The sequence below is a fragment of the Equus asinus genome, chromosome 30, assembly GCF_041296235.1.
Source record: "Equus asinus isolate D_3611 breed Donkey chromosome 30, EquAss-T2T_v2, whole genome shotgun sequence".
Lineage (NCBI taxonomy): Eukaryota > Metazoa > Chordata > Mammalia > Perissodactyla > Equidae > Equus > Equus asinus.
The window spans coordinates 8,765,199-8,776,868 of NC_091819.1; the positions used below are offsets into that span (position 1 = coordinate 8,765,199).

Here is an 11,670-nt window from a genome sequence, read left to right on the forward strand (position 1 = left end):
CAGATGTAGATTATTTTTTTAAACAATGCAAACCAACAGGCCCACGCTTGTCTCTCTTTCAGTTTGTAGACTAACAATGACTGTGCTCCATACCTCTCAGGTTACAGTGTTGAATGATCTTACTTTCTAGGCAGCTATATATTCCCATTTACAGACAGTCAAATGGGAGCAATAGGAAAAAAACGCGTGTTGGTGAACATTTATGGAAGGCTTGGAATAGGCTGGTCAGTTTATTAGATACTTTACAGGTGTTATTGAGAGTAATGTAATTGTCACAGCAACTCGGTGAAGTAACTTTTAGCCACTAATAATGCTTTTGTTTTTAAAGACTTTATTTTTTTAGGGCAGTATAGGGTTCACAGCAAAAGTGAGAGGAAGGTACAGAGATTTCCCATCTACCCCTGTCCCCACACATGCATAGCTTCCCCACTGTCAACGTCCCCCACCAGAGTGATATATCGTTACAGTTGATGAACCTACATTGACACATCATAATCACCCAAAGGCCATGGTATATAATATGGTTCCCTCTTGGTGTTGTACATTCTAGTTGTTTGTACAAATGTATAATGACATGGATCCATCATTACAGTATCATACAGAATATTTTCACTATCCTACCATTTCTCTATACGTCACCTATTCATCTGTCTTTCCCCGCCAACCCCTAGTAACCACCAATCTTTTTACTGTCTCCATAGTTTTGCCTTTTCCAGAATGTCCTAGAGTTGGAATCATCCAGAATGTAGCCTTTTCAAATTGGCTTCTTTCACTTAGTAATATGCTTTGAAGGTTCCTCCATGTCTTTTCATGGCTTGATAGCTCATTTCTTTTTAGCACTGAATAATGGCTCATTCTCTGGATGTGCCACAGTTTATTTGTCCATTCTTCTGCTGAAGGATGTCTTGTTTTCTTCCAAGTTTTGGCAATTATGAATAAGGCTGCCACCGACATTAGTGTTCAGGTTTTTGTGTGGATATGTTTTCACCAATACTGCTTTTAATCTCTAGCCTTTCTCCTCATCAGTCCTACTTCATTGCACCCTTCATACTCCCTTTCTTTTCTAATGATAAGAAAACAGAGACTCACAGACATTAATTTCCCTAAATTCAGTACAGTTAAAAAAGTGCAAAGACATAGACAAAAATGCAAACCCGCCAAACCAAAATCTACGTTCTTTTCACAGGCTTGTTTTGGAACTTTGAGAACTAAGAATGTTTTTTGATATATACGTAGTTGTTCATCTTGTGGACTTCTCAACAAAATCCTTGCTCTTGGGGAGCTTGTATCTAATAGGGGTTTACGGAAATTAAACAAATAAAAATAATACGTGAGGGATTGACAAGTGTTATGAAAAATAATAAGGTCAGGGGACTAGAAAGAGTGGGGATGATAATGTTACTTTATACAGGGTGATCAGGGAGTATCTCCCTAAGGCATTCAAATGGAGAACTGAACTGAGAGCATTCCATGCACAGGGATTAGCAAGTGCAAACGCCTTGGAGTAGAGAGAGGAGGGAGTAATAAGTCCACAGAAGAGCACGGAGGCCCCAGTGTCTGGAGTAGAGGGAAGGGTGATGGTTTTCTGTTGGTGGTGTTGGAGCAGTAGAGAGTGGTAAGAGGAAGATTAGCTAGGTGTGGTGGGGGGTACTGGTGGGCCTAGTAGTCCATAGCAAGGATTTTGGCTTTTTACCTTGAGTGCAATTGAAATCACTGGAGAATTTTGAAGAGTGATACAATCTGACATATTTTCAGATGGATACTCTGGCTCATGTGTGTGCGTGCGTGTGTGTGTTTTGGGGAAAACGGTGGGAGTGGGGAGGTGGAAGCTGGAATGCCAGTTAGGAGCCTACTGCAATAGTCCAGGCACAATATGACAGTGCTTGGTCAAAGTAGTGAAGATGATGAGTAGTGATAGGATTCAGGATATGTTTCTAAGGAAGAGATGACCAGATGGACTGATGCATTGCATGTGGGATGTGACAGAAAGAGCAGAGTTCAGGAAGATTCCAAGGGTCAGGGCCTAAATTTTTATGGCTCATGAATTGCATTGAGTATGGTTGCTGTGGGCATTCAGAAGTGCGAGAGAGATGGTGTTCTCAGCTGGGCTGATCACGGAGGACTTTGGGAAAACATGGTGGGAATTGAACTGGATATTGAGGGAGGAACAGGATTTGTTTAAAGCCAAAAGGGGAGGGGGCAGATATTTTAGGCAGGTGACCTCTATCAAGGAAAAAGGCAGAACTGGGAAGAGGCAGTGGTATTTCCTGAGATGAGGAAAATTGAAGAAGAATAGGTTTTGGAGGGAGATCAAGCATTTTTGGACATCATAGCTTTGAAATGTCTTATTAGACACCCTATTTATTTCTTTAAACATTTCGTACTCCCCTCATTTGTAAGAGTTCTTTGTCTGTCAGAAGTACTAAACCAGGAACAGATGCTACTGCACTCAAAGTACTTTCTCATCTCTTGGTCCTCACTTTCTTTAGTTATGATTCAATTGTAGATGATTTCACCAATTCCAGATCCTATTAGGAGGTTTTTTTAAAAAACATTTTTCTCTTTCACCGTGTCTTAGTTGACAATAATTCTTTCATTCTGTCTTGTGCTTTTTAACTGCCTATTTGTTTTTCAGGGTTATCATTAATTCTGATATTTAGAAATCCTTGTCTAATATTTATGAAATATTTAGAAGTCCTTGTCTTTATTATTATTTATTGTGGAGTTCTGGTTCATTACATTTTCTATTTTTGTGATTCAGTTTTCCCCTGAAAATTTGTGTTACTTCATTAAAACCATGAAGCAACTTTAACACCATCCACTTCTTACTTATGGACCCATTTCCGGGTGCTTTCTCCTTGCTCTCAGGGGATATACATCTTTGAATGGAGATTTGTTATTGGTAAAGAATCCTTTTCCTAAAACAAAGACATCAGGAAACAGATAATGAAATTTTGTCTACCTGGGACTAAATGTGGATTCCTACAAGTAGAAATTTACCATAGAGGATAAAACAAAGTTGTGGCTTTACCACTTCCAGCTGTGTGGCCTAGAATAAATTTCTTAACACCTCTAAGGTCTCAGTTTTATCCCCTGTACAATAAAGGTAATAATGGAACCCAATTCCTAAGTGTGTTGTGAGAGTTAAAGGAGATAATCGACGTGAAGTGATTGGCACAGCACCTGGCACACAGTAAATGCTTAATAAATTATATTATTATTATTATTATCATCATCACCAAAGGATAAAATTCCATATCAAGTGTGTTTTTAGCATTTATTCCTTCCAGACCATTGATGTGGTCTCTGGTGGATATAAAGATGGAAAACATACTCAATTTCCTCCAAAAATTTTTAATCTATTTGCAGAAGAGTACTGTTCTTGGAAAGAATATAATAAAAATATTAAGAAGTGGTTCAAGTAGTTGAAGGAGGAGAACAATTATGACAAAATAGCATGGAATTTGTGGTCCATGAACTGCATTGAGAATGGTTGCTATGGGCATTCAGAGGTGAGAGTGAGGTGGTGTTCTAGACTCAGGTGATCCCGGAGGACTTTGGGAAAACATGATGGGATTTGAACTGAATATTGAGAGACAAACAAGATTTGTTTAAACCCAAGAGGAAGAGGGCAGAAATTTCAGGCAGGTGAAATTTAACAGGGTAAAGGGCAGAACTGGGAAGGGGCAAGTGTGTTTATAGAAACAGAGTTTATAAGAGTGCTAGGATTTCTATCAAAGTAGAGCAGATTTTTCTCATGAGTTGTTTTCTAAAGTTCTATTGGCAAAATAAAGTATAAAAACTAGAAAGATAAATAAATGCATATAATTTATAAGAAATAGCTTGAATTAAAATTTTCCTTGCCAAATATAAAAAGTTTAGTAAAAATTTCAGTAAAGAGTGATTCTAATTAGTCGTTATCAGAGATCTTTTTATATATTTCTCTAATGGCATAAACATTATGGCTGGGTTTTCGAGCAACCACTTGAAAGTAGAGAAAACTCTGTGCTTGCACATAAAAACCTTTTAGATCTTTGTCATTCCTGCAAGTTTCAGGTCTTTATTTTGAAACTCAACAGCCAAGACTTTGACCATTGGCTTTCTATGCTCTTTCTAAGTGTTCTCTTGAGCTACCATTTGCTGCTGACAAGATGGGGGACGGCCAAAGAAATGCAAGTGAAAAATCCTTTTTTTTTACCAATTGCAGTATAATTGGCATATAACATTATATTAGTTTCAAGTGTACAACAGAGTGATTCAATATTTGTTTATATTATTTTGCAAATGATCACCGCTATAAGTCTTGTTAACATCCATCACCACACATAGTTACAAATTTTTTTTCTTGTGATGAGAACTTTTAAGATTTAGTCTTAGAAACTTTCAAATATGCAATACAGTGCTGTTAACTATAGTCATTAGCTGTACATTATATCCCCATGACTTATTTATTTTATAATTGGAAGTTTGTACCTTTCAACTTTCTTCACCCATTTTGTCCATCCCCCCACCCCCCAAATTCTTGGTTTATATCTCATATATATATATATTTTTTTTGCTATAAATGCTACCTAGTACTGAGGGTCAGATCAACTGAAATATAAAAATAATAACAGATAAGATAAAATACTTGGTGATATTTAATGCAGGCAGTAGATTTCCATAGTTTGAACATATAAAGTTAGATATACATATTTTAATGCTTAGAAATTCTGTGTGAGAGAACACATGTTTGAAGACTATCACTTTAAAGGGATGACAAATTATTAACCTTTGACTGGCCTTGTAATTAGGAATTTATGAGGTAAATAAATGGGGAAAGGGCATTTCGTGTTCAGGAAACCACACAGTGGAGAGAAAGCACATGGGTTTAAGGGGCTTGTAAGCAGTTTCGGATAGCTACAGGATGCTGTGTGTGTGTGTGTGTGTGTGTGTGTGTGTGTTAGAGAGAGAGAGAGTGAGAGAGAGGGGGAGAGAGAAAACAAGGAAGCACGAGAGCCAGCCAATGATGAGATTAGTGTGGTAAGTAAGAGTAAGAGCTTTGAAGAGACATGTCTCATGGTAGAGGCAATGCAGAGTTACTGAAGAGCAGGACCACATTTGGTAGGCAATGTTATAGATGGGAGCCACCTTAGAGAGAAGAGTGTTTCCATCTTTCAGAAGAAAACTGTAATAATCCAAGGAAGAATGGTGGGAACAAGAACTAAACCAGGAGCCACTAAGATGGAAATATGAAGACAGCTTCATGAGACATTTAAAATAGAATGAACAAGACTTGATTAGCAACTGGTCTTGGGGGCCAGGAGAGGAAGGAGTCTCGGATGACTCCCGGGGTTCTAGCTAATGTGACCGGGTAGCATCATTTATTTCACAAATATTTATATATTTATTGTGTTTTAAAGTATTTGTCAGGCTCTCTGACTGGTTCTGGACAAACGAAAGTAACTGAGAGTTTAATGGAAGAGAGAGACAAGTGAACATACAAATATATTACAGTCGATAAGTGATGCCCTTCATTCTGATAAGAAGATAGGAGGGAAAGAAAGCAGAGGTGAATTTGAAGGAGAAATGATGCATTTAGTCCTAGACACAAAAAATTAACAGAGCTCTGGAACAACGGGTGGGCCTTGAGAGGCAGGGAGGCAGGAAGAACAAGAATCAACCTCGGAATCAGAAAGCCCTGGACCTGACTTGCTGCCTGGTTCCATCAATTGTTAGGTTTGTGACTTCAGGTAGCTAAGTTTCTTCATCTGAAAAATGGGATTCAGATCATCCATTTTTCAGAGTGATTGAGCATGAGTGATGATGCTGTGTTACGTACTTTAGCACAATCACCGGCAAAAAAAGGTGCACCTTAAGTGGTGGTTCTGAAATGTGGTGGCATTGGCACAGTTCAGGTCCAGATTCAGGTAAGAGATGTTGGCTGGGCGGACAAAGAGGACTGATGATGCTGCAGTGGGTGAAGAGTACTCCAGACGAGTCTAGCGAGCGAGAGGAACCTTGACAGTTTCTGAACGTCTTCCTGTTATCTGAATGGTTATTCCATTCTGAATATTCAGATTACTCAGTGAGGTTTATCTGAACCATTTCCATCCCTTTGGGAAGACAGGGAATTACTGAAGACAGTAATCTCTTTTAAAATGAGGTCTTTATGATATTTTCTTCTTAACGTGCGCATTGGAATGCCCATATCAGTAACTGTTGCATATTGCGTAGGAAGAATTTTCTAGCATGTGTATCTTTAGGATGATGACTGCTACATCTTTATGGTGTCATTCAAGTGATGACAGTAGCTTTTTTGAGATCTATCAAGAAAATCTGTCATTGCTCAGTCACACAAGAGTGTGCTCAATGTTAGGATGATTTGCAAGCAGGTAACTGAAAAAACTTCCAATTTTGGACTTTTATAAGCAAAATTTCATTTTGATTTATGAAAAGAGCATGCGTTTCAGAGTTAGAAAGTTCTTAGTTTTAGTCCTGGCTTGGTTTCTGGGTTCCTTGAGTGAGCTTGGACAAGGTTTTCATCTCTCTGAACCTTGGTTTTCTCCAGGTTAAAATGTAGTTAATAATAACTTCTTTGCACATTTATTGTGAGACTTTGGTAAGATAAGAAATGACCATCAGAGTCCCTGGCACCTAGTAACTGCCAAGTTTTTTTCCTGAAAACAAAATCTCAAAATTTTTTTCTTCTCTTCTCAAAGAGTAAGCGATGATGACACCTTTCACCAAAGCTTTAAGCTAATAATAACATTCATTTGTGGCAATGCTATAGAAACACACTGCCAAACTGGGACATAAGAACCGAGCCAGCGCATAGAGTCCAATTTTAGATCTAGCTGCTTGGGATGTAACTTGCGTATGAATCATCAAGGGCCGGGGTGCTACCAGACAGCATTATAGTGTAAGAACAGACTATATTTACCTTACCTGTCTTTTTTCATTCTTCTCACCAGCAAAGGCCTGTGAGAAAGAACACAGTTACAAGTGTGGCCAGAGAAACACATCTAAGTGTCTAATAATATAGCAAATGCATTGTTAATTCGAAGCAGAAGATGAGCTGTAATCCCGTCAAGAAGTCAAATTATCCGGGAGATTTTCCCACCTCTCTCTGTCCACCATTCCTTTTAAAGTATAAGTTTCAAACTAAGTATGTTTATAGATCTGGCATGTTCCTTGCTTGTATTGAAAAGTTTCCTCTCCTTATTAAGAATGGTAGCTCTCTAATAAAGGGGGTCTATCACGACAAGTGCTGCTTATTTACTGTCATTGCACTCTCTGCATGGTGGTTATATCTTCATTTCTCTTTCCTCCCTTCTAGCTTGTGACATCTGTGCCCACTGACCCCCTACAGGTTACGCCGCTACTGCTTCTGTTTCCCCTCGCTCATTTACTACTGCTTTCATCCGTTTTGATTCTCACAAACCATTACTTTCTAAAATCATACACTCTGAGTGTCTTAATATCTTCAATTTTAGGTTTACAATGATCTGCCAGGTACTGTGGTCTGGACATCTGTATCCATCAACTCGCTAATTCATGCAACATGCCTGCAGGGCAGTTTCTATCATTGGATTTTTATGTGCATGCTTGAATCTCAACCACTGGCCCACTTAGCGTCAAACTCCCAGCTCTTTGGGTCTCATCACGCTCCTCTTCTATACATCAGGGATAAAAAGGCATCTTGGTAAGATTGTTTGGAGGCTCAGGTAAAATAATGTATGTCAATATTCTTCGTGAACTCTGAAGACTTTATTGATTTTTGAAAATGAATTATTTCTTTTGAAGGCATTCTGCCCATAAGCTGTTATAATTTGAAAATGCCACTGGTCAAATCCTGTTATAATTTGAAAATGCCACTGGTCAAATCCTTTTTATAAACATTCTTGTTTATATTTAGGTAAATGACCTAAGCCCTCAGTGACTGGTTCTTCATTTTAAGCAATATTGTAGGGCCAGGTGACAGCGGTAGGTGCCAGATGCCGGGTGGTGTCTTCAGAAAGTGGCAAATGCTGCTGCATGGATGACTGGCAGAAAAAAAACACCTCAGATGAGAAAGAGGCTGCTTGTTAAAATTCAATGAAATGTTCTTCTGATTTCCTACTGTATTTTCTCTGAATTATTTGGCCGTACATTCTAGATTCTTTCAGTACTTTCTTTCTTTGGCTTTTGCTTCTTCTAACGACATTTCTTCCTATTTGCCCACACCTGTTGCACTAGGATCTCAAACTGAAGATGCAGCCAGTTGGTACTGACTGACCATGGCCATGGCCCTGAGCGTGGATCTCCTCTGCTCCTTTTTCATCCAGGACAATGGTGACAGCCCTGGGATGCTGCTTGGTGAGGACCCTGACCTCCAACCTCTGGACAGGCTGGGAGCTTGGCTCTCCTTCCCTCGCCTCTTCTCACATCCGTAAGTATATACTGAGTACCCAGTATGTGTGCTGAAATTCCTGGCATAAGCAACATATTTGCCTAGTAAAAAGAAGGTGTTTCATCTTATTACTGGATCTTGGGCATCATTACATCAGTTGCTTGGTAATTCTTCCTTCTAGCAGAGACCTAAGCATCAATGATGTTTTAAACCAATTTGGATGAGTTTATTAGCAGTAGTAACTAGAGCTAGTTATAATAGTGAACTTCTGTATTAAAATGGTCTGTATAGGTGATGGCATTTTAAATTTAAATACATATTTTTATATAGTAGATCTTTGTACATTTACTTCCATTTATTGTGTTTGTGGGAGGCTGTACTTAGGATGGTTAAGATATCAGAGTTAGGCCGGCCCCATGACTGAGTGGTTAAGTTCGCGTGCTCCACTTTGGCGGCCTGGAGTTCCCCGGTTCGGATCCTGGGTGCGGACATATGCACTGTTCATCAAGCCATGTGGTGGCAGCATCCCCCATAGAAGAACCAGAATGACCTAAACTAGGATATATAGCTATGTACTGGGGCTTTGGGGAGAAAAAAAAGAGGAAGATTGGCAACAGATCTTAGCTCAGGGCCCATCTTCCTCAAAACAAAATAAAACAACAAAAAACTAATGGCTGGCTTTTAAAAAAAGATATCAGAGTAAAGAAGAGTCCTGGTTCTAGCCAAGAGGCACTGAAGAATTGTTTTAACTTCTCAAAGCCTAGATTCCTTCTTGATTATGTGTGTCAGGAGGGAGGAGCGTATGAGCTGTGTAGAGAGAATCCCCTGACATCTTTCTCCATTGCATCCCCACTCCACCCATTCCGTCTTCTATCATATGATGTTTTGCTTTCTTTATCGCGCTCATCACCATCTGATGTGATTTCTTTATTCGATTCCTATTTTATCATAAATGCACATAAGCTCCGTGATGGCAGACACGTTTTCTGCTCGGTTTGTTGGTGAATGCCCATCTCTGATAACTGTGTTGTCATACAGTAGGTGCTCAATAATTGTTGAATGAATGAATCCTGTATCCAAACACTTAGCACACTATCAACGACATAGTAAAACTCAATAAATGATCGTTATCATTGCTATAAATATTGGGATGAGATTCCAATGAGAATTTGAGTTGTTAATATGTTATTTTGTTCCCTCTTTTTTTTAGAGGAAGATAGCCCTGAGCTAACATCTGTGCCAATCTTCCTCTATTTTATGTGGGGTGCCCCCACAGTGTGGCTTGATGAGTGGGGCTAGGTCCGTGCACAGGATCTGAACCTGTGAACCCCAGGCTGCCAAATTGGAGGGCACAAACTTAACCACTATGCCACTGAGCCGGCCCCGTTCCCTAAGTTTTGTTTGGGTCCTTTGGGTTTCTACTCTCTGTTCTGCACAGTTGCCCTATAAGATCTCCTCTGGTCAGTGACTCAGCCATGCTAACAGTTTCCAGATCTGCATTTCCGCTCTTTACCTCTCTCTAGGGTCCCACTTATGCTGTGTAGACACCTCACACTCAATGTGTCTCTCAATGCTGCTCATCCTCCTGAGCTGCTTTTCTCAGTTGATGGCATCTCTACTTACCCTGATGCTCAGATTAGAAACTTGGGGGTCAGCCTCGATCCCTCCCTCATTTCCTATATCTGATCAGTTCACCATTTCTCCCTCGGAAATGTCTCTTGTCTTCATTTGCCTAGCTCAGGCTATCCTTATCTTTCATTTGGACTTTTTATGGTAACTAATAATATGGTTAAATCTTACTGAACGTGGCATCAGGACTTTATATTCACTTAAATATATGAAAGCCTATGAGGTAGATGTTATTAGTGTTGTTGTTATCATTGTACAGATGATGAAAACGATGTTTCAGAGAGATTAAGCAGTTTCTCAATTGTCACAGCTGCTAAGGATTGAAGCCAAAGCATCTACCATTTTTCAAATTCTTCTTATTTGTCACAAGATTTCCCTTCTTCAGATCTTGTTTCAACCCACAGCGCCTTCCCCTCTCCTCTCAGTGATCTCTTCATCATTCTTCAAGATTCATTTTAGACATAACCTCTTCTACCCTTTCCAGATTTCTCTGAGTAGAGGTAGATGCTTCTGCAGGGATTCCACAGCCCTCTCTACACATGTGACCATTATTATTTTGTATTTTAATTATCAGCTCACACATCCCCGAGAGTAGAAACCTCACCTAATTCATCTTTGTCTGTACAGAATCTGTACTCAGTAGGAGCTGGGTAGATTTTTATTAAAGAATGCCTCTATAAGTACTGTTTGTTGAGGGATTTAGTACTTGTTCTTTTATTTTTATAAGAATGCTACATTTATTTTTTTCTACTAAAATGTTTAATTAGTGATGTAGAATACCCACTTTTTCTTTTTTTTTTTTTTGCAGAAACGTTGGTTTATAACATTACATAAATTTCAGGTGTGTATCATTATATTTCGATTCCTGTGTGGATGACATCGTGTTCACCACCCAGAGACTAAGTACACTCCATCACCACACACATGCGCCTAATCACCCCTTGGCACTCCTCCCTCCCCGATTCCCCTCTGGTAACCACCAATCCAATCTCTGTCTCTATGTGTTTATTTGTCGTTGTTTTCATCTTCTACTTATGACTGAGATCATACAGTATTTGACTTTCTCCCTCTGATTTATTTCACTCAGCATAATACCCTCAAGGTCTATCCATGTTGTCACCAATGGCTAGATTTCCTCATTTCTTATGGCAGAGTAGTACTCCATTGTGTATATATACCACATCTTCTTTATCCGTTTGTCCCTTCTTGGGCACCTAGGTTGCTTCCAAGTCTTGGCTATTGTGAATGATGCTGCTATGAACATAGGGGTGCATGTATCTTTATGCATAGAATACTTGCTTTTCGAACTAAGCCCCCCCTTTGGTTTTCTGAAACAACATAGGGAGATTTTAGTAACAAATCCCTTTTCATTTGTTCCCCGGGTTCCCACATCCTATTTGATATCTGGTGACCTCTAGATCCCCTAATATCTTTGTTCTCCCAGCCCATTTTCCTGTATCACTCCACATGCCTGCATTCTATCTTCCCATGTTTTGCTTTCTGCTAGGCAACAGGTAAAGTGTTTTACTCCTCACTTAAAACTTGAATTTCACTGCCATTTTTCATCTTCTGTGACCAGTGATGGGAATTTCAGGTCCTCAGGATGAGGAAGATATTTTTGGGCAATGGGAATCTTAAGAATTTTCTTCAAATCACACCATATTATGTCT

General features: G+C 39.3%; 1 long non-coding RNA gene across 1 annotated transcript in view; it reads left to right on the forward strand.

Moving 5' to 3' along the window:
* LOC106836727 (uncharacterized) overlaps positions 1–8,410 on the forward strand; it is a 98,943-nt gene extending 90,533 nt beyond the window's left edge. Inside the window, exons 4-5 of the long non-coding RNA XR_011499476.1 lie at positions 7,476–7,684; positions 8,218–8,410. This is a non-coding gene — a long non-coding RNA (uncharacterized lncRNA). The remainder of the gene's footprint in view (positions 1–7,475; positions 7,685–8,217) is intronic.
* The last annotated feature ends 3,260 nt before the right edge of the window (positions 8,411–11,670 follow it).